Source organism: Chiloscyllium punctatum, chromosome 14, assembly GCF_047496795.1.
Source record: "Chiloscyllium punctatum isolate Juve2018m chromosome 14, sChiPun1.3, whole genome shotgun sequence".
Classification (NCBI taxonomy): Eukaryota; Metazoa; Chordata; class Chondrichthyes; order Orectolobiformes; family Hemiscylliidae; genus Chiloscyllium; species Chiloscyllium punctatum.
The window spans coordinates 62,612,803-62,638,895 of NC_092752.1; the positions used below are offsets into that span (position 1 = coordinate 62,612,803).

Sequence of the window (26,093 nt, forward strand, 5' to 3'; positions counted from 1 at the left end):
CCTCTCAGGTCTCTGCAGTATTCCTGATCTGTCGAACTCACTCCATGCCTGTGCCTCTCCCAATCCAGTCCCTACAAAACCCACTATCTATTTAACACCCTCCTGTCACTATCACCCCCATGTCAATGTAAGCTCCTCCTGTGTCTCCACCATCTACCCATCTCCATAACCTTGTCCAGCTCTTACACCACTATCTGTTTAAACGTCACCCACCCTCCCCTACAACTTCCTCCTGTTTGTGCTATGCTCCCTTATCTGTGAAACTGTCTCTGACCAAAATTGTTATCCCAGTCTCTGAAAAGAAATCCAGATTCCACAGCTTCAATAACCCCCAGAACCTAAGCCTTCCTATGTCTATAAACATCTTCAGTCACGACTACCCTGAATATCTCTGTTTGTTCTTCCAGTCGATACAAACATCTTTATCTCTGTAATCTGCTCAGCTCCCTAAAACAGTCCCTGTCTGTGATCCAGCCCTGGCCTACAAACATCCTTATCCCTGTAAACTTCTCCATCCCTCCCAACATTCCCATCTCCATGAACCCCTGTCAGCCCTACAGCTCTCCACATTTCTGTAACCTCCTGTGGGTCTATGGTCCTCCCTCCCTGTGAAACCACCTCCAGTCCCCACATCCCTCCCAATCTGGGTCCTCTGCTCCAGATCAGACCATTGCTGTCTCTGTAAACACCGGCACTCCTGACAACTCTTCCCATTTGTGTAATCTCATTCAGACCCCATACTCTCCAGCTTCCTGAATCCTCTTCCTGCACTGCAACCAAAACCACATGTTTATGTCATATCCACCAGTGCTTACACCCTTCCCAACTCAGTAACCACTTGCAATCCTAACAAAGCACCTAAACTGTGAACACTCTCATTTCCTTACAATCCTCCCTCCCTCCCTCCCTCCTCAAATGCCTTCATCACCATGAAACCTCACAATAACTGAAGCCTCCTTTTGGCACTGCAACCCTCCTAATATCTGCAAAATCCTCCTGTCCTGATATCCCTCCCTATCTCTGTAACCCCCACCACCCTCCAGTGTCATTCTGGGGAACATGACAGAGGAGAGAAGGTTTGTAGAGTTTGGACCATGTTACGGAGGTGGAATTCTGGGAATTACAGATTTGGACTAATGTCAGTGGTGTGCAGATTATTGGTGAGGACTCTAAAGACAGGATTTACGACTACTTGGAAAACCATAGTTAAATTAGCCACAGTCAGTATGGGTTAGTGAGGGGTCAGGTCATACCTCACAAACCTTCTTGAATTCTTTGAGGATATGGCAGAATATGTTGATGGTTCATTCAGAAAAGAAGGATGATTGGGATAGAGGGAAATCTGCCTGTCTGGATACAGGATTGGATGGCCGAGAGAAGACAGAGAGTGGCAGCAGATGGACAGTATTGAGCCTGGAGCTCAGTGACCAGTGGGGTTCTGTAACGATTGGCTCTGGGACTCTGCTCTCTGTGATTTTTGTAAATGACTTGGATGTGGATGTTGGAGAGTGGGTTAGTAAGTTTGCCAATCACCTGAAGGTTGGTGGAGCCGTGGGGAATGTGGAGGGCTGTTGGAGGTTGCGATGGGACATTGACAGGACACAGAGCTGGGCTGGAAGTGGCAGATGGGGTTCAATCTGGAAAAGTGTGAAGTGATTCATTCTGGAAGGTCAAATTTGAATACAGAATACAGGGTGAAAGGCAGAATACCTGGCAGTGCGGAGGAACAGAGAGATCATGGGGTCCGTGTCCATAGATCCCTCAAAGTCGCCACACATGTTGGTAGGGTTGTTAAAAAGGCATATGTTGTGATGGCTCCCCTCAGATTGACTGTAAGAGCCGAGAGGTTTTACTGCATCTTTATAGCGTCCTGGTGAGACCACACTTGGAATATTTTGTTCAGTTCTGGTCCCTGTTTACAGGAAGGCTGTGCACGTTTTAGAGAGTGTACATAGGAGATTTACCAAGATGCTGCCTGTAATGGAGGGCAGTTCTTATGGAGAAAGGTTGAGGGAACTAAGGCTTTTTTCATTGGAGAAGGGGGCGGGGCGACTTTGTGGAGGTGAACAAGATTATAATAAGAGGCACAGAGTGAGTGAATAGTCAGAGACTTTTCCTCCTATGGCATAAATGGTTATTACAAGGGGGCATAATTTTAAGCTGAATGGACGATGGATAAGAGAATCGAGAATGGTTGGTGGTTGGATGGACTGCCAATAGCAGTAGTAAAATTAGACACATCTGGGACATTGAATAGATTCTTGGACAGACACATGGATAATAGTAAAATGAAGGGTATGTAGTTTACTTTGATCTTACAGTTGGATAAAAGGTTGGCATGAAATCATGGCCGAAGGGTCTTGGGCTGAACTGTTCTGTGTTGTGTGTTCTGTCTGGTAAACTGGGTAATAAGCTCAGATCAGTGTAAAAGGATATGGCATTCAGGAGGAGCGAGTGAACTGGATACAAAATTTACTTGATGGTTGTAGAGAGAGGGTGATGGGAGACATGTTGTTTTTCTGACTGGAGACATGTGACCAGCGGTGGAGTGGGCCCACTGTTGTTTGTCATTTGGATAAATGGTTTGGATGGAAATAAAGGTTTCCTGGTAAGTAATTGTTTTGGGTGTCACTGAAATTGGTGGGAAAGTGGATAGTGGAGAAGGATATCTATGATACAATAGGATGAACAGTACTGCTGGGATAGTGGGCTGAAGAAAAGCAAATGGAGTTTAATTAGATAAAGGTGAGGTGTTCCATTTTGGTGAAACAAACCAGGGTGGGACTTGTACAGTTAATGTTCGGGCTCTGGGTAGGGTTTTTAGTCAGAGATCCAGTGACCCAGGTACAGAGTTCTTTGAATGTGGTGTCACAGTTTGACAAGCTAGTGAAGCAGGCGTTCGGGAGAGCATTCAGATTAAGAGTTGGGATGTCATGTTGTGGCTGTGAAAGACATTGGTGGGGCCACCATTAAAACATTGTTGATCAGTAGGAAGAACTCATCTAGTTCACAAACTGCCTTTAGGGAAGGTCATCAAATATTCTAACCTGGTCTGGCCGACATGGGACTCCAGACCCACAGCAATATGGCTGACTCTGAGCTGCCCTCTCAGTAATTAGCAGAGGGGAAAAAAAACGTTGTTCCAGGCAGTGACACCCACATCCCATGAATGAATATATAAAAATACATATGTCTCTCCGTACCTCTGCAAACCCCTCCATTGCAGCAATCCCTCCTGGCTTTGTAACCCCCTGATCACTCTCTGTAACACTCTCACCACCTCCAGCACCTTCACCTCTCCCTGTTCCTATTGTGTCAATGAACCCTGACCGTGGCTCCCCTTCCCACAGCCCTCCTCCTGCAAGCAGACCCATTGTAATCCATTAACATTTACTCATAAAACACTCTCTCACTTCAGGATTTTAAGTACTTTTTGGTGATCTTCTCAGCCTCATGATCTAGTATGATCCCTTTTGTCCTGAGTGAGGGATCAGTGGGAATTTCTTGCTGAGGATTTTACTGTTTCAATTGAATGTCCTTTTGTTGAGTATTTTGCATTGTCCCTTCAAATGTTTTCCACTGTTCATTTACAGGCACATATTTCAGTCTGTTTAGCCTGTTTACCTTGGTCAGTTCTGCTCTCAAACTCATGTCATTGGCTATTTTTGTTTCTAGATGTAGCTTGTCCTTTCTGTGATTCACTTTTAAACTTTATATTTATTTAAACTGCACTTTATCACAATTTCCCGAAGGATCTCTCCCGGTGACATTACTCATTCACTAAGTTTCATTACATGGTCGCTCTGCGATAGTTATGTCACTTAACAGTTGCACAATGTGTTTTTCAAAGAAACACTGAAAAAAAATTAACCGAACTCCTCTTCCAGTATCAATGTTGTCCGTGTGTTGTCCCAGATTATACAAATATTGACGTTTTCCAAAATTATCACAATGCCTTTGTTAAAAAATTCCAATTAATTCCTGGGTAATGCAGTGATGAGCAATGAAATGCTGTTCGGTGGCTAAAACTGTTATGCTGTTTGTGTCCTTGGCAACGAGTAGCCAGAATGTACATTCAGTCTGACTCTACTTCATGATCTGAAGCCAAATGCTTTCTCTGTAATGCCTTTGTTATCCATTATTGTTAGCATTGCCCATTTTGCCTGAGTTTTCACGAGATTACGAACACTGAATATTTTTGTTCACCCTGTATCCATGTCTCCCTGGTGTCTAAATATCATTTATCTCTGTGTCACAAATCCATCGACCTTATTGCAGCAACGATGTCCGTTTAAAAAAAATAAATATAATCTCTTCCACAATTTTCTGTCACAAATCTATTTGCTGATGTACAATTTTAGTCAAACTCTGTCCCATCCTGTTCCTTTCTGCTTGTCTTCAGCCACATTCCCATGCTGTTCCATTGCTTTACCTTTTCCCTTTGGAATTGGAAAGCTCCTTTCACCTGCATCCTCTCTGTCAGTTTAATGCCCTGTCCATAAACCTACCGACATGATTGGCCAGGACACTGGTCCCAGCACAGTTCCAGGGGGACCATCCTCTTGGTTTTTTTTTTAAAATCAGGAATGGGATGTGTCAGTCTCTGGCTGACCAGCCTTTCTTGCCCAGTCCCAGAAGCCCTTGAACTGAGTAGCTTGGTCAGCCATTTCAGAGGGTAATTGAGAGGCAAACCCTTTGCTGTGGGGATGTCATGCAGACCACGTGAGGATGGGCAGATGTCCTTCTCTAAAGGACAAGTGTTTGGATTTGTTGTACATCAGTAATGGTTTCATACTTATTTGTGGATTATTAATTATAATTTTTTAAATTATTGATTTCAAATGTCTCCTTTTCAGATGGCGGGATTCAATCCTGCCTCCCCTGAACATTAGCTGAGGTTTTGGATACATTCTCTCGCAATAATACCACTCGGCCATTAGTTCACCTGCTGACTGGGTGCTCATCCCTGAGCACTGATACTAGGGCATCATGAAGCTAAACCCATTCTTCCAACACAATTGTGTGATCCTGACATCTTCCAGCAATCTGGGACTATTACTTAATATCGCTCCATTTTCCAGATCTCTGTGGAACTCAGTGCCATTCTCCATGTGTAACCCTCACTGCATCTGTTTAATTTCCCATTCTGTCTATTTCTCTGTCTCCTGTAGGTACTCAGGAAAGTCCTGACTCAATAGCCTTCCCAGCTGCTGGGTGGATCGTCCATCACCTCATTGAATGCAGTTGGTCTGCCAGAGAGAGACAAAGGGAAAGGAGATCTGGAGCCTTCAATAAATCCTGTAGTGAGGTAAGATCACCCACAGTGCACAGAGCAAAGAACAATGAGAGGGCTCCAAACATCTGTTAACACAACATGACATAGATACAGTGCTGGAGGGGGAGCACAGCACACACACACACCCCAGGCTCAATCACCATCCCAATGTAAGTTCTGTTATATTAAAACTCACTACTCTGCAACACTGTATCTATGGCATGTCTTAGGGTCCAGTGTCTTCAATAATTTTTAATTCCTATAACAGATCCTATTGCTGTAACCTCCTCCCTTCCCGATAGTCCCTCCACATATTGGAAATGTGCTGCATTCCAGACTACCATCCCTATCCCTGTAACTTGGTTCAGTGTCTACAACATGCCTTATCTCGGTAGTCTCCTTCAATAAAGTAAAAACATGAACTGCAGATGCTGGAAACCAGAGTCTCGATTAGAGTGGGGCTGGAAAGGTATGGCAGGTCAGGCAACATCTGACGAACAGGAAAATCGATGTTTCGGGCAAAAGCCCTTCATCAGGAACAGAGGCAGGTGCCTGCAGTGTGGGGAGATAAATGAGAGGGGGGTGGGGATGGGGAGAAAGTAGCACAGAGTACAATAGATGAATGGGCTGGGGAAGAAGGTGATAGGTCAGAGTGGAGGATGGGGGAAGGTAGCAAAGAATACGATGGGGATGGGGGTGATAGGTCAGAGAGGAGGGTGGAATGGATAGGTGGGAAGGGAAATAGGCCGTTAGGACAGGTCATGAGGGCGGTGCTGAGCTGGAAGGCTGGAGGTAGGGTGAGATGGGGGAAGGGGAAATGAGGAAACTGCTGAAGTCCACATTGATGCCCTGGGGTTGAAGGGTTCCGAGGCGGATTGTGAGGCGTTCTTCCTCCAGGCGTCGGGTGGTGAGGAAGTGGTGGTGGAGGAAGCCCAGGACGTGCATGTCCTTGGCAGAGTGGGAGGGGGAGTTGAAATGTTGGGTCACAGGGCGGTGGTGTTGATTGGTGCGGGTGTACCAGAGATGTTCCCTAAAGCGCTCTGCTAGGAGGTGTCCAGTCACCCCCAATGTAGAGGAGACCGCATCGGGAGCAACGGATATAATAAATGATATTGGTGGATGTGCAGGTAAAACTTTGGATGTGGAAGGCTCCTTTGGGGCCTTGGATGGTGGTGAGGGGAGAGGTGTCCGCGCAGGTTTTGCAAATCCTGCAGTGGCAGGAGAAGGTGCCAGGAAGGGAGGGTGGGTTTTTGGGGGGGCATGGAACTGATCAGGTAGTCACAGAGGATATGGTCTTTGCGGAAAGAGGAAAGGGGTGGGGAGGGAAATATGTCCCTGGTGTTGGAGTCTGTTTGGAGGTGGCGGAGGATTTGGTTTATGCAAAGGTTGGTACGGTGGAAGGTGAGCACCAGGGGCGTTCTGTCCTTGTTACGGTTGGAGGGGTGGGGTTTGAGGGCGGAGTTGCAGGATGTGGACGAGATGCGTTGGAGGGCATCTTTTACCACGTGGGAAGGGAAATTCCGATGCCTAAAGAAGGAGGCCATCTGGTGTGTTCTGTGGTGGAACTGGCCCTCCTGGGAGCAGGTACAGCAGAGGCGGAGGAGTTGGGAATAGGAGTTGGGAATTTTGCAAGCGGTGGGGTGGGAAGATGTGTAATCTAGGTAGCTGTGGGAGGCGGTAGGTTTGTAAAAAATGTCAGTGTCAAATCGGTTGTCATTAATGGGGATGGAGAGGTCCAGGAAGGGGAGGGAGGTGTCAGAGACAGTCCAGGTAAATTTAAGGTCAGTGTGGAATGTGTTGGTGAAGTTGATGAATTGCTCAACCTCCTCGCGGGAGCACGAGGTGGTGCCAATGCAGTCATCAATGTTGCGGAGGAAGACGTGGGGAGTGGTGCCAGTGTAATGAAGAAAGATGGACTGTTCTACATAGCCAACAAAGAGACAGGCATAGCTGGGGCCCATACGGGTGCCCATGGCTACCCCTTTGGTCTGGAGGAAGTGGGAGGATTTGAAGGAAAAATTGTTAAGGGTGAGGACCAGTTCGGCCAAACGAATGAGAGTATCGGTGGAAGGGTACTGTTGTGGCCGTCGGGAGATGAAGAAATGGAGGGCTTGGCGGTCATGGTCATCATGGATGGAGGTGTAGAGGGATTGGATATCCATTGTGAAGATGAGGCGTTGGGGGCCGGGGAAGCAGAAGTCTTCGAGGAGGTGGAGGGTGTGGGTGGTGTCTTGAGCGAATGTGGGTAGTTCCTGGACTGGGGGATAGGACAATGTCGAGGTAGGCAGACATGAGTTCGGTGGGGTAGGAACATGCTGAGACAATGGGTCGGCCAGGGTGGTCAGGCTTGTGGATCTTGGGAAGGAGATAGAACCGGGCAGTGGGGATCCCCGACAATGAGGTTGGAAGCTGTGGGTGGGAGATCTCCTCCTGAGGTGATGAGGTTCTGTCTGCTCTGGGAGATGACGGTTTGGTGATGGATCATGGTAGAGGGGGTGGTAGGAGGAGGTGTCTTTGAGTTGGCATCATGGCTTCAGCGGTGTAGAGGTCAGTGCACCAAACTACCACTGCACCCCCTTTATCTGCTGGTTTGATGGTGAGGTCGGTATTGGAGCAGAGGAAGTGGAGGGCTGCGCGTTGTGAGGGTGAGAGGTTGGAGTGGGGGAGGGGGTAGATAGGGTGAGGCGGTTAATGTCTCGGTGGAAGTTGGAAATAGGCCAACGCGGGGTGTCCAGGTGGATGGAGTGTATTGGAGGCCGGCAAAGGGGTCCTCAGAAAATAGGCGGGAGTCTTCATTGTAAAATTAAACACTGAGGCGGAGGCAGTGGAAGAAGTGTTCGATGTCACGGCGTGTATTAAATTAATTGATGTGTGGATGGAGGGGGATAAAGGTGAGGCCTTTGCTGAGGACTGATCATTTGTCCTCAGTGAGGGGGAGGTCAGGGGGATGGTGAAAACTCAGCAGGACTGGGAGCTGGGACCAAGCGTAGGTGTGGAGCTGGGGGAGGTGACGGAGCCTGTAACTGGAGTGGGTGTGGTGTTAGGGGGAATGGGGATGGAGTCATGAGCAGGGGTGGGATTCCCCTCAGGGTTCTGGGGGGCAGGGATGGTGACAGTGGGACCTGGGGGTGGTGTCAGCAGAATGCAGGTGAGTGGCGTTGGTGGGGGCAGGGGTGGGGGGGGGGGGGGGAGGGAGGGGGAGGGTGAGGGAGGGGGAGGAAGTCACTGAGTATGTGACATCAGCGATGATGTGAGGGGCGGAAGTGATGTCACTTGTGGTGTATGAGGAATTGTGAGGGACTGAAATGGCATTTACTTTATTTTAACCAATAATTTCCCGTCACAAATCTGTTTGACAATGTCATATTTTTATTCAACTCAGTCCCTTACTGTTTCTTTCTTTTGGTCTTCATTCACATCTCCATGGTGTTCCAATATTTCAACCTTTCTCTTTGGACTTGGGAATTTCCATTCACCTCAGACCTGTCCCCCTCCTCATCTGTGCCCATTTATATCACACTGCATAATCCTGGTCCCAGAGGAGCCTATCCCAATAAAATAGCTCAGTCCTCCCTGAGTACTGGTAGCAGTGCTCACTGGTCAGAACCACTTCTGATGATACCATTGTGTGATCCTGATACATTCCTGCACTCTGCTGATATCACTGTCTCTCTCCATGTGATATCCCTCACTGTGTGGGTCTAATTGCTGCCTCTGTCAGTGTCTCTCGCTCTTGCAGCTACTCCAGATCCTGAGCCAACAGCATTCCCCACTCCAGAGCGAAGCAACTGCATAGGCCATGGATTGAGACTGGGATTTTCCAGATCTCTGTGGGACTCAGTGCCAGTCTCCATGTGTAAAACATGCTAAATTGCCCATAGTGTTAGGTAAAGGGGTGAATGGATGGATGGGTGGCGGGTCGGTGTGGACTTGTTGGCCGAATGGCCTGTTTCCACACTAAGTAATCTAATCTAAACCTTCATTGCATTAGTCTAATTTCCCATTCTGTCTATTTCTCTGTCTCCTGTTAGTATTCCTGATGTCCCTGACTCAGCCGAATTCCCAATTCCTGTCTCGTCCATCACCACATTGAAGACAGTTGGTCAGCCAGAGAAAGGTGAAGACTGAGATCTGGAGGCTTCAGTAAATCCTGCAGCCGGTAAGATCACTCACAGTAAACAGCACAGGGAGGAGTTAGTGGACTTTAATTCAGACCCTGAGGGCATGATGTAGGAACAATGCTGGGCAAGGAACATGAGAAAATTCTCAGGCTTCATTATCACCATCTTGTAAATTCATCTGTTCCACAGAACCCTCCTTATGTCTGTCAGTTTCTCCATTGTCTGTTTCATCGATACCACTTCCCCTATCTCTATCAGCCCCTACAATCCTGCTTATCCCTCATATCAGTACAACTCTCCAAGTTTCTGCCTTTGCCTTTAATCCCGGGTTCTGTCACATCTCTCCTTAACTGAAGAAAAACAACTCTTCAGTTCCTTAAGCCATCTTGGTCAGTGTAGTCCTTTCCCGACCTGAAAAACCTCCCTGTCTTTGTGTCTTTTTTGAACTCCTACTACCTTCATGATCTCTGTAACCTTCCCGTCACGACAACAAAAAAGCTCTGTACCTTAGTAACCTCCTCCTTATCTCTGGGCACAAAGCAGAGTGACCCTGCTTCTCTCATAAATTAGTTTCTGCATTTCTGATGATGACTATGAACTCTTCCTGTCTCTAAAACGAATTCAGTCTCTGTAAACTCTGCAGGTCCCGATTGATGGAATTTCCTTCGGTAACTACAAACCTTTATACCGTTAACCTCCTCCAGACGCAACCACACAGTTTATTTCTAAAACCTCTGAGTGATAGAGTCATAAAGATGTACAATTTGGAAACTGACCCTTCGGTCCAACCCGTCCATGCCGACCAGATGTCCAAATTCAATCTCGTCCCACCTGCGAGCACCTGGCCCATATCCCTTCAAACCCTTCCTATTCATATACCCATCCAAATGCCTCTTAAATGTTGCAATTGTACCAGCCTCCACCACATCCTCTGGCAGCTCATTCCATACAGGAACCACCCTCTGTGTAAAAGTTGCCCCTTGGGTCTCTTTTATATCTTTCCCCTCTCAGCAAAAACCTATGCCCTCTATTTCTGGACTCCCTGACCCCAAGGGAAAAGACTTTGTCTATTTACCCTATCCATACCCCTCATAATTTTGTAAACCTCTGTAAGGTCACTCCTCAGCCTCCGACGCTCCAGTGAAAATAGCCCCGGCCTGTTCAGCCTCTCCCTGTAGCTCATATTCTCAAACCCTGGCAACATCCTTGTAAATCTTTTCTGAACCATTTCAAGTTTTACAAACCTTTCCGATAGGAAGTCTACCAAAATTGCACGCAATATTCCAACAGTGGCCGAATCAATGTCCTGTACAGCGCAACATGACCTCCCAACTCCTGTACTCAACACTCTGACCAATAAAGGAAAGCATACCAAATGCCGCCTTCACTATCCTGACTACCTGTGACTCCTCATTCAAGGAACTATGAACCCACACTCCAAGGTCTCTTTGTTCAGCCACACACCCTCGGACCTTACCATTAAGTGTATAAGTCCTGCTAAGATTTGCTTTCCCAAAATGCAGCACCTCGCATTTATCTGAACTTCACTCCATCTGCGAGCTCTCAGCCCATTGGCTCAGCTGGTTTAGATCCTGTTGTCATCTGAGGGAACATTCTTCGCTGTCCACTCCACCTCCTCCAATTTTGGTGTCATCTGCAAACTTACTAACTGTATATCTTCTGCTTACATCCAAATCATTTATGTAAACAACACAAGTAGAGGACCCAGCAACGATCCTTGTGGCACTCCACTGGTCACAGGCCTCCAGTCGGAAAAACAACCCTCCTCGTCCACCCTCTGTCTTTTACCTTTGATCCAGTTCTGTATCCAAATGGCTAGATCTCCCTGTATTCCATGAGTTCTAACCTTGCTAATCAGTCTCCCATGGGGGACCTTGTGGAACGCCTTACTGAAGTCCATATAGATCACATCTATCACTCTGCCCTCCTCAATCTTCTTTGTTACTTCTTCAAAAACTCAATCAAGTTTATGAGACATGATTTCCCACACACAAATCCATGTTGACTATCCCTAATCAGTCCTTGCCTTTCCAAATACATGTACATCCTGTCCCTCAGGATTCCCTCCAACAACCTGCCCACTGCCGAGGTCAGGTTCACCGGTCTGTCATTCCCTAGCTTGTCTTTACCACCCTTCTTAAACAGTGGCACCACTTTTGCCAACCTTCAGTCTTCTGGCACCTCACCTGTGACTATTGATGATACAAATATCTCAGCAATAGGCCCAGCAATCACTTCTCTAGCTTCCCACAGAGTTCTCGGGTACACCTGATCAGGTCCTGGGGATTTGTTCACCTTTAACCATTTCAGGACATCCAGCACTTCCTCCTCTGTAATCTGGACGTTTTGCAAGATGTCACCATCTCTTTCTCTACAGTCTATATCTTCCATATGCTTTTCCACGGTAAATACTGATGCAAAATATTCATTTAGTATCTCCCCCATTTTCTGCGGCTCCACACAAAGGCCGCCTTGCTGATCTTTGTGGGGCCCTATCTCTCCCTAGTTACCCTTTTTTCCTTAATATATTTTTTAAAAACCCTTTGGATTCTCCTTAATTCTATTTGTCAGACCTATCTCATGTCCCCGTTTTGCCCTCCTGATTTCCCTCTTAAGTATACTCCTACTTCCTTTACACTCTTCTAAGGATTCACTTGATCTATCCTGTCTATACCTGACATATGCTTCCTTCTTTTTCTGAACCAAACACTCAATTTCTTTAGTCATCCAGGATTCCCTATACTTACCAGCCTTCCCTTTCACCCTGACAGGAATATACTTTCTCTGGACTCTTGTTATCTCATTTCTGAAGGCTTCCCATTCTCCAGCCATCCCTTTACCTTCGAACATCTGCCGCCAATCGGCTTTCAAAAGTTCTTGCTTAATACCGTCAAAATTGACCTTTCTCCAATTTAGAATGTCAACTTTTAGATCTGGTCTGTCCTTTTCCATCAGTATTTTAAAACAAATAGAATGATGGTCGCTGGCCCCAAAGTGTTCCCCCACTGACACCTCAGTCACCTGCCCTGTTTTATTTGCCAAGAGTAGGTCAAGTTTTGCACCTTTTCTAGTAGGTATACCCACATACTGAATAAGAAAATTATCTTCTACACACTTAAAAAATTCCTCTCCATCTAAACTTTTAACACTATGGCAGTCCCAGTCAATGTTTGGAAAGTTAAAATCCCCTACCATACCTACCCTATTATTCTTACAGATAGCTGCGATCTCCTTACAAGTTTGTTTGGCAATTTCCCTTTGACTGTTGGAGGGTCTGTAATACAATCCTAATAAGGTGATCATCCCTTTTTATTTCTCAGTTCCACCCAAATAACTTCCCTGGATGTATTTCTGGGAATATCCTCCCTCAGCACAGCTGTAATGCTATCCCTTATCAAAAATACCACTCCCCCTCCTCTGTTGCTTCCCTTTCTATCCTTCCTGTAGCATTTGTATCCTGGAACATTAAGCTGCCAGTCCTGCCCATCCCTGAGCCATATTTCTGCAATTGCAATTCGATCCCAGTCCCATGTTCCTAACCATGCCCTTAGTTAAGCTGCCTTCCCTGATAGACCCCTTGCATTGAAATAAATGCAGCTTAATTTATTAATCCTATCTTGTCCCTGCCTGTCCTGACTGTTTGGTTCACTTCTGTTCTCAGCTGTACCCATCTCAGATCAAGTTCCCAAAATCTTCCCTGTGATTGTTACCACGTCCCATCCCTGCATTCCTTAAAATCCCTGTAAAGTCCTCCCATTCCTAAAACCCGCCCTGTATCTGTCAGCTGTTCCATCTTCCACAACCCTCCCTATCACTGTAAGACAGCCCCCCCGTCCCAGTTACTACAGCCCGCTGCATCACTAAATGCCAGTAGTCACTGTGCATCTCTATAAACTTACTATCCATATAACCTCCTTCAGTCCCCACAGCCCTCCCTGTCTCCATAAACTTCTTCAGTCCCCACGACTCTTCCTATCTATGTAATCTGAATCATTCCCCACAAACCTCCCTAACTGCATAAACTCCAAATGGCCCCACGACCCTCCCTCTCTCCATAATCTCATCCAGACCCGATGACCCTCCCATTCAGAGTAACCTCCTTCAGTCCCCATGATCCTCCTGATCTGTGCAACCTCCTTCTGGCCCAACAGCCCTGCAGATCTCTTTGGCCCCTTTCAGGCCCCACAGCACTCCCTATCTCCATAATGTTCTTCAGTCACCACTGCACTCTCTATATCCATAATCTAATACAGTCCCCACATCATTCCCTCCTTAATTCCAAAGCCTGTATTACCTGTTGAACCTGTAAGCTACCTTTTCCAGACTGAGAAACAAGAACTCCCATAACCATTTCTGCTGCCAGTCTGAAACCAAACAGTGTCAGCCTGACAGTAGGTCGGGAGCTGAAATATGATTGAAATGATATGTCAATATACAATAACTGGACCCTTAGAAACACATTGAATTAAAAGACAATGTGGATTTGAGCCTGTTGGATTGTATTTTTATTGGTGTGAGTATAAATGGCAGAGTAGATATGGGTAAAGGAGTAGCTGTAGTGAGGATACGGTGTATTTGAATTATCAGAAACCTTTACACAAGTTTCAATAAGGGCTAAGGAGTAACCTGGTAGAGAATAGGGCACCTTAACTATCAGGAGGTGGGTGAGATATTGGACAAGATAGTGTTGTCAGAAGTTACTGTGGAGAAAGACATGGAAGCTTGGGAACTTGGGGAAATAAAGAGTGATGTGTTGAAAAGAATCCTCAACAGAGAAGAGAAAGTGTTGGAGTCTTAAAACAAATAAAGGTTGATCAATCCTCAGTAGCTCATTATGTCTATCCTAGAATATTGTGGGAAGCTAGGGAAGAGGTTGCGGTGTCCCTAACAGAGATATTTATATTATCCACAGACACAATGAGTTACCGGAAGACTGGAAGGTGGCTAATGTTATTCCATCACTTAAGGGTTGCAGGGAAAAGCCAGGAAATTACAGTCCCGTGAACCCAGTGATGGGGAAGTTGTTGGAGGAGATTCTGAGAGAAAGGAGCTACATATATTTGGAAAGGCAAGGGCTGATTAGAGATAGTCAGCATGGCTTTGTGAGTGGGAAACCATGTTTCACAAACCGGATTGATTCTTTGAGGGGTTGGCCAAGAGATAGATGAAGGCAGAGCAGTCACCGTTGTCGACATGAGCTTCAGCAAAGCATTTAACAAGGTTCCAAGGGATGTAGAACATCTAGTCAAGAGGAAGAAGGAAGCTAACCTGAGGTTGAGGAACCAAGAATCAGAAGCAGGGCTCTGGAGAGTGACATGGGGCAGCACGGTGGCTCAGTGGTTAGCACTGCTGCCTCACAGCACCAGGGACGTGATTTTGATTCCAGCCCCAGGCAATTGTCTGTGTGGAGTTTGCACATTCTCTCCATGTCTGTGTGAGTTTCCAATAGGTGCTCAGGTTTCCAAAGCCCAAAGATGTGCAAGTTTGGTGAATCAGCCATGCGTTTTTCAAGAAAGGGAATAGAGATAATCCTGGGAATCACAGACCTGTCAGTCTTCTGTCTGTGATGTGCAGATTATTGGAGAGGACTCTGAGATACAGGATTTATGATTCCTTGGAAAACCATAGTTTGATTAGAGAAAGTCATCATGACTTTGTAAAGGACAGGTCATGCCTCACAAATATTATTGAATCCTTTGAGAATGTGACAAAACACATTTATGCCTCATTGAGAAAGTACAGAGCATGGGATACAGGGAAACCTGCCTGTCTGGATACAGAATTCCTGGCCGATAGAGGACAGAGGGTGATGACAGATGGAAATCATTCAGCCTGGAGCTCAGTGACCAGTGGTTTTCTGCAGAGAGAGGTTACAGGACCTCTGCTCGTTGTGATTTTATGAATGACTTGGATGTGTGCGTGGAAGAGTGGGTTAGTAAGTTTGCCAATGACATGAAGGTTGGTGGAGTGGTGAATAGTGTGGAGGTCTATTGTAGGTTGCAACGGGACATTGACTGGATGTCGAGCTGGGCTGAGAAGTGGTAGATGGAGTCAAATCAGGAAAAGTGTGAAGTGATTCATTTTGGAAGGTGAGACTTGAATGCAGAATACAGGGATAAAGGCAGAATACTGGATAGTGTGGAGGAACAGACGGATCTTGGATTTCATGATCTGAGATCCGTCAAATTTGCCACCCAAGCTGATAATGTTGTTAAGAAGGAATATGTTGAATTCGCTTTCATTAGCTGGGGGATTGAGTTTTAAAGCGTGAAGTTATGCTACAGCTCTATACAGCCCTGTTCAGATCCCATTTAGCATATTGTGTTCAGGTTTCGTCCCTTCATTTCAGGAAGGACATGGAAGCTTTAGAGAGGGCAAAGAGGAGATTTACCAGGATTCTGCCTGGACTGGAGGGCATGTCTTATGAAGAAAGGTTGAGGGAACGAAGGCTTTTCTCATTGGAGTGAAGAAGAGTGTGGTGTGACTTGGAAGAGGTGAACAAGATGGTGTGAGGCATAGATAGATTGAATAGTGAGAGATCTCTTTATTCCATGGCATACATGGTACAAGGGGGCATAATTGTAAGGTGATTGGAGGATGGGTAAGGGGAGAATTCAGATGTTGGTCCTTTACACAGAGAGTGGTGGGTGGGTGGAACGGGACATTTTAACAGACTCTTGGATAGGCACATGGATGATAGCAAAATGAAGGGTATGTAAGTTCGTTTGATCTCACAGTCGGGTAAAAGATGGGCATGGCATCGTGGCCGAAGGGTCTTGTGCTGTACTGTTTGTGTTCTACGATCCGTATGGTAAACTGGGTAATATGTTTAGATCAATGTAGAAGGATATGGCATTCAGGAGGAGCTAGTCAACTGGATACAAAATTGGCCTGATGGTAGGAGACAGAGGGTGATGGGAGACATGTTGTTTTTCTGACTGGAGACATGTGCCCAGCGGTGAAGTGGGTCACCTGTTGTTTGTCATTTGGATAAATGGTTTGGATGGGAATATTGGTTTTGTGGTAAGTAAGCTTCTTGGTTCACACTGAAATATGTGGCAAAGTGGACAATGAAGAAGGTTATCTGTGATACAACAGGATGAACAGTCCTGCTGGGATAGTGGGCTGAAGAATAGCAGATGGAGTTTAATTAGATAAACGTGAAGTGTTCCATTTTGGTGAAACAAACCAGGGTGGGGCCTGTACAGTTAATGTTCGGGCCCTGGGTAGTGTTGTCAGTCAGAGACCCAGGGATGCAGGTACACGGTTCTTTGAAAGTGATGTCACAGGTAGACAGGTTGGTGAAGCAGGCGTTTGGGATGGTTACCTTCGTTGGGCAGAGCATTGAGAGTAAAAGTTGGGACGTCATGTTGTGGCTGTACAGGACATTGGTGAGGCCACCATAAAAGCATTGTTGACCACTAGGAAGTACTCATCTGGTTCACTTGCGTCCTTGAGAGAAGAACATCTGACATTCTAACCTGGTCTGGCCTGGACGTGACACCAGACCCACAGCAATATGGCTGACTCTGTGCTATACTCAGGGTAATTAGCAGTGGGGCAAAGAATGTTGGTCTAATCAGTAACACCCTCATCCCATGAATGAATAAATAAAAATGCCTATGTCCCTCCCTACCTCTGCAAACACCTCCAGCTGCAGCAATCCGTACCTGCTTTGGAACACCATTCAGTCCCTGACCACTCTCTGTAACACTCTCACCACCTCCAGCACCTTCAGCCCTCCCGGTTCCTTTTGTGACATAAAACCTTGACAATTATTCCCTCTTCCATCTGACCTTCTCCTGCGAGCAGACCCTTTGCAATCCCTTTAAAACTTACTCCTTAAACGTTCTCTCACTTCAGGATTTTAAATACTTTTTGGTGATCCTCTTAGCCCAATAATCTAATATGATCCTTTTTACTTGAGTGAGGGACCGATGGGGATTTCTTGCTGAGGATTTGTCTGTTTCAATGGAATGTCCTTTTGTTGAGTGTTTTACACTGCTCCTTCAAATGTTTTCCACTGTTCATTGACAGGCACATATTTCAGTCTGTTTAGCCTGTTTACCTTGGTCAGTTCTCCTCTCAAACTCATGTTATTGGTTATTTTTGTTTCTAGTTGTAGCTTGTCCTTTCTGTGATTTACTTTAAAACTTTATAGTTCTTTAAACTGCACTTTATCACAATTTCCATGAGGATCTCTCCAGGTGACATTACTCATTCACTCAGTTTCATCACACAATGGTCGCTCTGAGACAGTTATATCCCTAGCCAGTTGCACAATTTATTATTCAAAGAAACACTGAAAAAAACTTCTCTGAACTCCTCTTCCAATATCACTGTTGTCAGTGTGACTGTCCCAGATTATGTGAATATTGAAATTTTCCAAAATTATCACAATGTGTTTGTTAAAAAATTCCAATCAGTTCCTGTGTAATGCAGTGATGAGCAACGGAATGCTGTTCGGTGGCTAAAACTGTTCTGCTGCTTGTGTCCTTGGCAAGTTGTAGCCAGAATTTACATTCAGACTGACTCTACTTCATGATCTGAGACCAAATGCTTTCTCTGTGATGCCTTTCTTATCCATTATTGTTAGTGTTACCCATTTTGCCTGAGTTTCTGCAAGGTTGTGAACCATTGAATATTTATGTCCACCTTTTGTTCGCCCTGTAACCACGTCTCTCTGGTGTCTAAATCTTTTTTTATCTCAGTGTCAGAAATCTATCTACCTCATTGATAAGACTTCGTCCATTCAAAAAAAATCATAATTTACTCTTTCCCACAATTTCCTGTCACAAACCTATTCACTGATGTACAGTTTTAATTAAACTCTGTCCCATCCTGTTCCTTTCTGATTGCCTTCAGCCACATTCTCATGTTGCTCCATTACTTCACCTTTTCTCTTTGGATTTGGAAAGCTCCTTTCACCTGGACCCTGTCCCAGCATCCTCTCTGTCAATTTAAAGCCCTATCCATATACCTACAGACATGATTGGCTAGGTCACAGGCCCTAGCACAGTTCCAGTAGGACCATCCTAATGGATTTTTTTATAAATCAGGTAGGGGATGTGGGTGTCTCTGGCTGAGCAGCCTTTATTGCCTATCCCTAGCTGCCCATGAGCTGAATAGCTTGCTCGGCCATTTCAGAAGGCAATTGAGAGTCAAACACTTTGCTGTGGGTATGTCGTGCAGACCACGTGAGGATGATCAGATTTTGTTGTCACAAGGACAAGTGGGCAGCACGGTGGCTCAGTGATTAGCACTCCTGCCTCACAGCACCAGCGTCCCAGGTTCAATTCCAGCCCCGGGCGACTTTGTGGAGTTTGCACTTTCTCCACATGTCTGTGTGAATTGCCTCCGGATGCTCCGGTTTCCTTCCACGGTCCCAAGATGCGCAGGTCAGGCGAATTGGCCATGCTACGTTGCCCCTAATGTTAGGTGTATTAGGTCGAGGGTGATGGGTCTGAGTGGGTTACTCTTGGGTCGAAAGGCCTGTTTCCACACTGTAGGTAATGTAAGGGATTGTGTTTTTTCTACATCAGCAATGGTTTCATATTTGTTTATGGATTGTTCATTGATATTTTTAAAATTATTGATTTTAAATTCCACCATATCTTATGATGAGATTCAAACCTGCCTCCCCTGAGCACTAACTGAGGTTTTGGACAAATGCCCTAACAATAATGTTACTAGGCCATCACTTTACCTGCTCACTGGTTGCTCATCCCTGAGCACTGATACATGAAGCTAAACCCATTCTTCCAACATGATTGTGTGATCCTGAAGACTTCCAGCACTCCAGTGATATCACTCAGTATCTCTCCATGTTGTATCCCTCACTGTGTGGGTCTAATTGCTGCCTCTGTCATTGTCTCTCGCTCTTGCAGCTACTCCAGATCCTGGGCCAACAGAATTCTCCACTCCAGAGAGACGCAACAGTGCAGGCTAGGGATGGAGTTTGGGATTTTCCAGATATCTGTGGGGCTCATTTCCATTCTCCTTGTGTAATTGTCACTGCATCAGTCTAATTTCCCATTCTGTCTATTTCCCTGTCTCCTGTAGGTACTCAGGAAGTTGCTGACTCAATAGACTTCCCAACTGCTGTGTGTCTCATCCATCACCTCATTGAAGATGGTTGGTCAGCCAGAGAGACAAAGGGCAGGGAGATCTGGAGCCTTCAATAAATCCTGCAGTGAGGTAAGATCACTCACAGTGCACAGAGCAGAGAGCAATGAGAGGGCTCCAAACATCGCTGACAAGACATGATATAGATAAGTGCTGGATGGGGAACACAGTATAGACATATCCCATGTTCAATCACCACGTCTACTTTAACTTATGTTGCACTGAGAAAGCAATGGGAGTTCAGAGTTATCAATCCAGGCCTGCGCTGTCTTAGTGAGCATCAGGACAACAGAGGTTAAAGCAGGCCTCCGACGAGAGGTTGGGAATGCTGCCTGGGATCTTTCTGTTCTGTGTTCTCCCTCCAACACTGTACTCAGACTCACTACTCTGCAACACTGTATCTGTGGCATGGCTTGTGCACCAGTGTCTTCAGTCATTTTTAACTCATATAACAGTAGTTATCCCTGTAACCTGCTCCATTCCCGACAGTCCCTCCACATATTTGAGACGTACTGCATTCCAGACGACCATCCCCATCGCTGTAACTTGCTTCAGTGTCTACAACATGCCTTATTATGGTACACTAATCCTCTTTAGCTGGATACAGAGTGATACAGCACTGAAACAGAACCTGTGGTCCAACTCCCCAATGCTGCCCATGTTACCTAAACTGAATGAGTCTCATTTCCCTGCATTTGGCCCTTATCTCTTCAAACCTTCTCCTCTCCATGTACCTCCCAAATGTCTTTTCCATGCTATAATTGTTCTTGTTTCTCCCATGTGCCTGAGGCAGTCTGTTCTGTCTGTGCACCATCCTCTCTGGATAATGTTCCCCCTCAGCTCCCTCTTTAAATTCTTGCTCTCTCTCACCTCCCATTTATACCCTCTAGTTTTGGACTCACCTACTCTTGGTTATTCACCATTCTTCGGGTCACCCCGTGGCCTCCTCTGCCCAAGGGAAATATTTAGGGCAATGTTACAAATATCTCCAAAGTGTGCAACAAAGTGTTGGCCAATGATGTCAAATGTGCCAAATGCCACTTTCCCCACCCTGTCCACCTGTGATGCCACTTCCGAAGAACAATGTAACTTGCACCCCCTGGTCTCCCTCTCTCTGTTCAACAACCCTGGCCAGAGCCCTTCCATTAACTGTATTAGTCCTCCCTGGTTTGTCTTAACAAAATCCAACCCCTGAATTAAACTCCATCTTTCATTCCTTGGCCCACTGGCCCAGTTGGTCAAGATCCCCTTTGATAACCGTATTTACTGCCCACAACACCATTCATTTGATCATCAACAAACTTTCGCACAATCACTCCTATATTTTCACCCAAATTGTTTATGTAGATGATGCACATCAGTGGACCCAGCCCTGAGCCTTTCTTCAATAATGGAATCAAACCATATTCTTGTCATAGAGCCATACAGCATGGAAACTGACCCTGCAGTTGATACCCACCATCATCTAAAACTAAACTCTTCCCAGCTGCCTGTTGCTGGCCCATATCACTCCAAACCTTCCCTATTCACCTCTTTATCCAAATATCTTTTAAATGTTGTAATTGTACCCACATCAAACGTTTTCTCAGGAAGTTCATTCCACACTCAAACCACCCTCTGTGTAGCAAATTGCCCCATATCTTTTTTTTGAACATCTCTCTCCTCTAACCTTAAAAATGTGGCCCCTCCTCTTGAGACTCCCCCATTCTGAGGAAAAGGCAACTACCATTAAATTGATCTATAAATCACTTTTTTTTCATAAACCTTGAAAGCATCATGTCTCAACCTCCAGGCTCCAGTGAAAAAAGACTCAGCCCATCCAGCCATTTTTCAGAACTCAGGCCTTCCATACCCAGCAATATCCTGGGAAATCTCTTCTGAATGCTCTGCAGCTTAATAATATCCTCTCTATAACTGGGCGACCAGAACTGGACAGAGTATTGCAGAACAGGCCTCACAAATGTCTGTGCAATCTCAACATGACGTCCCAAATCCTCCACTCAATGGACTGAGCAATAGTCAGGCATGCAAAGCACTGTCTTATCCATCCTGTGATGCAACCTTCAAGGATTATGTACCTGAACCCGGAGGACCCTCTGCTCTAAAACATTAACTGAAGCCCAAACATTAATTGTATAAGCTCTACCCTTGTTTGTTTTACAAAATGCATTACCTCGTATTTATTCAGATTGAATTCCATCTCTAGTTTTTCAGCCCATTCACTCCCTTCATCAAGATCCCTTTGTAATCTCAGAAAACCTCCTTCACTGTCAATGATGCCACCCTCCAGCCTGCCAGCCCATCACACATGGCTGTCAGTAGTACACATGCCTTTGCTAGGGTCTCCACAATTTCTTCCCTAGCATCCCACAGTGTCCTGTGATACACTTAATCAGGTTCTGGGACTTGCCATAGCTTTGTGTTTTAAGACCTCCAGCACCACCTCTTCTATAACATGCACTCTTTTCAAGTCATAGAGATATACAGCATAGAAAGAGACCCTTCGGTCCCCAACTCGTCCAGGCTTCCCAGAAGATCTAAATAAATCCATTCCCTTTTCCAGCATTTGGCCCATATACATCTACACCCTTACTATTCAGATGCCCATCCAGACACCTTTTAAATGTTGTAATTCTGTCAGTCTCCATTACTTTCTCTCTCAGCTCATTCGATACACACATCACCATGTGTGTGAAGAAGCTGTCCCTTCAGTCCCTCGGTAAACCATTCACCTCTAACCTTCAACCTATGCCCTCTAGTTTTGGACTCCCCAACTTCTGGAAAAAGGCCTTGAATGCTTACCCTATCCATACCCCTAATGTTTATATAAACCTCTGTAAAGTCATCCCTCAGTCTCCAATTCTCCAGTGACAGTAACCCCAGCTTATTCAGCAACAACACAGGCAATATCTTGTTAATCTTTTCTGAGCCCTTTCAAGTCTCACAACATCCTTCCTATAGCAGAGAGACTGGAATTGCAGAGAACTCCAATTGTGGTCTAACAATTTCTCTTGTTCCCTGAGTTCCCCAGTCTTTCTCCACAGTAAGTTCTGGAGTGAAAACAATGTTTAGGATCTTAGCAAATATCCTGCAGTTCCACACATCGATGGCCTCATTGATCTTTAATGAACACTATTTTGTCCTGACTTACTTATGCACTCTTAATATACTGATACAATCACTTTTGGATTCCCCTTTCCTTCTCTGCTGAGGCTATTTCATTTAGCCTTTCTCCATTCCTGTTTTCTACTCTATTCCTACAGCCCCTGTATATCCTCAGGGATTCCCTTGATCCAGCTGGCTTTACCTGACATGTGCCCCCTTTTCCTTGACCAGACCCTGAATAGACAGTCAGTGTTTCTGAATGCTGTCAGCATTGACCTGCACACAAACAGGAAAATGCTGGCGCCGATCGATCAGTTTATCTCACTTTTAAAATATTCTCACTTGCCAAACTTCCCTTTCCCTGTAAATAATTCCCTTCCCCAATCACATTTTGAAAGTTCCTGGCTAATACGATCAAGATTGGTCAGGCTCCATTTTATAACTTGCACTTGTGGACCTGGCCTGTCCTTTTCCAAAGCTGTTTTCAAACTACTAGAACAGTGGTCACTTTGGCAAAACGCTTTCCCACTCATATCTCAGTCCCTCTCCCTACCTTAATTCCCAAGTGGAGGTCAGGTTTTGCCCCTTTCTCTTTTCAGGCCATTTACATGTTGATTGGCGGTTTTCTGGAACACAATTACCAAGTTTCTCCCTTGCAAACACTGAACACTGGCAGTCCCAGTCTAGGTTTGGAAAGTTTAAAAAACCCTACCATAACAGCCCTATTATTATGGTTGATATTTCAGATGTCCCGACATATTTGTTCCTCAGTCTGCCACAGATTATTCAGGGTCAGCAGTCCGATCGTATCAAAGTGATGACCCATTCTTATTTCTCTGTTCCACTAACATAGCTTCACTGGGCAATCCCACAGGAATATTCTCTCTAAGTACTGCTGTGATGATTCGTGCAATCAAAACCCACCACCACACGTCCTCTCTTGCCTCCCCTTCCTGTAGTATCTCTACCTTGAAACAATGAACTGCCAATCCTGCCCCTCCCTCATCAGTGTTTCTGTACTAACTATAATATCCCAGTCCCATGTTCTAATCCATGCCTTGAGTTCATCTTCCTTAGCTGTCTGGCCCCTTGCATTGAAATAAATGTAGTTTAATAATCAGTTTTCCCCCATTCCCTGCTATGTTCTTGCCTGCCTTGTCTGCTGAAATTGCTGTCTTTAACTTGTGTACCAGTCTCAATCTTCTTTCTGGCCTTACGTTTATTTAAGGTCCAACACCCTGCCAGACTGGGTCATATCCTCTCAAGCAGCTCTAGCAATTCACCCCACCAGGATATGGGTCCCTCTCTCGCTCCCAGTTGAGGTGCCTTTCCCAACCTGTCTCCCTGTGCTGACACCTTCAGGGATCTATGGACTTGTCCACCAAGGTCCCTGTATTGCTCAGTACTCCGCAAGGACCTACCGTTTATTATGTCTGTTCTTCGCTTATTATACCTCCCACAGAGTATTCCCTCACTTCGATCAGACCTAAACTCTGCTTAGATTATCATCCGATCGACATCAGACTGTAGACAGAGACCATCCTTCTCACTGTGAACAACACCCTCACCTTTCATGTCATCTGCAAACCGACTAATGATATCTTCTGCTTTCACATCCGAGTTATTAATGTTCAATGGTTCCTGCACAGATCTCTATCCACCAATTTTGCATCCAATTTGCCAACTTGCCTTGGAACCCAGTCCTTTTGGACCAACCTTCCATGTTGGATCTTGTTTAAGGACTTATTCAAGTCCATGTAAACCATATCATCTGCATCAATATACTTAAGCACAATTTCAAAAAAACTGAACTGAATTCCTCAGACAGTATCTTCCTCTGCCAAATCCGTGATGACTAAACCGAGTTGATCCTTACCTTTGCAAGTGTTGATTCATCCTCACAATTGTTTCCAATAATGTCCCTACCCCTGCTGTCAGACTATCTGCTCTGCAATTAGCTGGCCTATCCCTGCTGCCCTTCTTGAACAAAGGAACCACATTAGCGATCCTCCAGTCATTCAGCACTTCACCTGTCGCCAGCAAAGTATTATATTTATCCACCAGGGCCCCAAAAATCTCTGGGTAATTAGCATCGGGTCAAAGAATGCTGGTCCAGGCAGTGACACCCACATCCCATGAATGAATAAATTAAAATACATATATCCCTCCCTACCTCTACAAACCCCTCCAGCTGCAGCAATCCGTACTGGCTTTGGAACACCGTTCAGGCCCTGACCACTCTCTGTAACACTCTCACCACCTCCAGCACCTTCACCTCTCCATGTTCGTATCGTGTCAATAAACCTTGACAACGATTCCCCTTCCCATTGCCCTCCTCCTGCGAGCAGACCCATTGCAATCCCTTTAAAACTTACTCTAAAACTCTCTCTCACTTCAGGATTTAAAGTACTTTGTGGTGATCTTCTCAGCCTCAAAATCTAATTTGATCCATTTTGTCCTGAGTGAGGGACCGGTGGGGATTTCTTGCTGAGTTTTTGTCTGTTTCAGTGGAATGTCCTTTTGTTGAGTATTTTACACTGTTCCTTCAAATGGTTTCCACTGTTCATTTACAGGCACATATTTCAGTCTGTTTAGCCTGTTTATCTTGGTCAGTTCTCCTCTCCAACTCATGTAACTGGCTATTTTTGTTTCTAGTTGTAGGTTGTCCTTTTTGTGATTCACTTTAAAACTTTATATTTCTTTAACCTGCACTTTATCACAATTTCCCAGAGGATCTCTCCAGGTGACATTACTCATTCACTACGTTTCATCACACAACAGTCTCTCTGAGACAGTTACGTCCCTCGCCAGTTGCACAATGTGTTATTCGAAAAAATACTGAAAAAAATTCTCTGAACTCCTCTTCCAATATCACTGTTGTCAGTGTGATTGTCCCAGACTTTGCGAATATTGACGTTTCACTAAATGTTCACCATGCCTGTATTAAACATTCCAATAAATTCCTCTTTATTGCAGTGACGAGCCATGAAATGCTGTTCGGTGGGTGGTCTAAAACTGTTCTGCTGCTTGTGTCCTTGGCAAGTAGTAGCCAGAAGTTACATTCAGACTGACTCTACTTCATGATCTGATGCCAAATGCTTTCTCTGTAATGCCTTTCTTCCCCATTATTGTTAGCGTCGTCCATTTTGACTGATTATGCACAAGGTTGTGAACAATTGAATATTTATGTTCCACCTTTTGTTCACCCTGTAACCACATCTCTCTGGTGTCTAAATCCTTTTTATCTCTGTGTCACAAATCCATCTACCTTGTTGCAGAGACTTTGTTCATTAATAAAAAAAACATAATTTACTCGTTCCCACAATTTCCTGGCACAAATGGATTTACTGATCTACAGTTTTAGTTAAACTTTGTCCCATCCTGTTCCTTTCTGTTGTCTTCGGTCACATTCCCACGCTGCTCTAATGCTTCACATTTTCTCTTTG

General features: G+C 45.3%; 1 long non-coding RNA gene across 1 annotated transcript in view; it reads left to right on the top strand.

The window, feature by feature from the left end:
• LOC140485493 (uncharacterized) overlaps positions 1-26,093 on the top strand; it is a 65,721-nt gene that overhangs the window by 19,502 nt on the left and 20,126 nt on the right. Inside the window, exons 2-4 of the long non-coding RNA XR_011962354.1 lie at positions 5,172-5,308; positions 9,307-9,434; positions 19,480-19,614. This is a non-coding gene — a long non-coding RNA (uncharacterized lncRNA). The remainder of the gene's footprint in view (positions 1-5,171; positions 5,309-9,306; positions 9,435-19,479; positions 19,615-26,093) is intronic.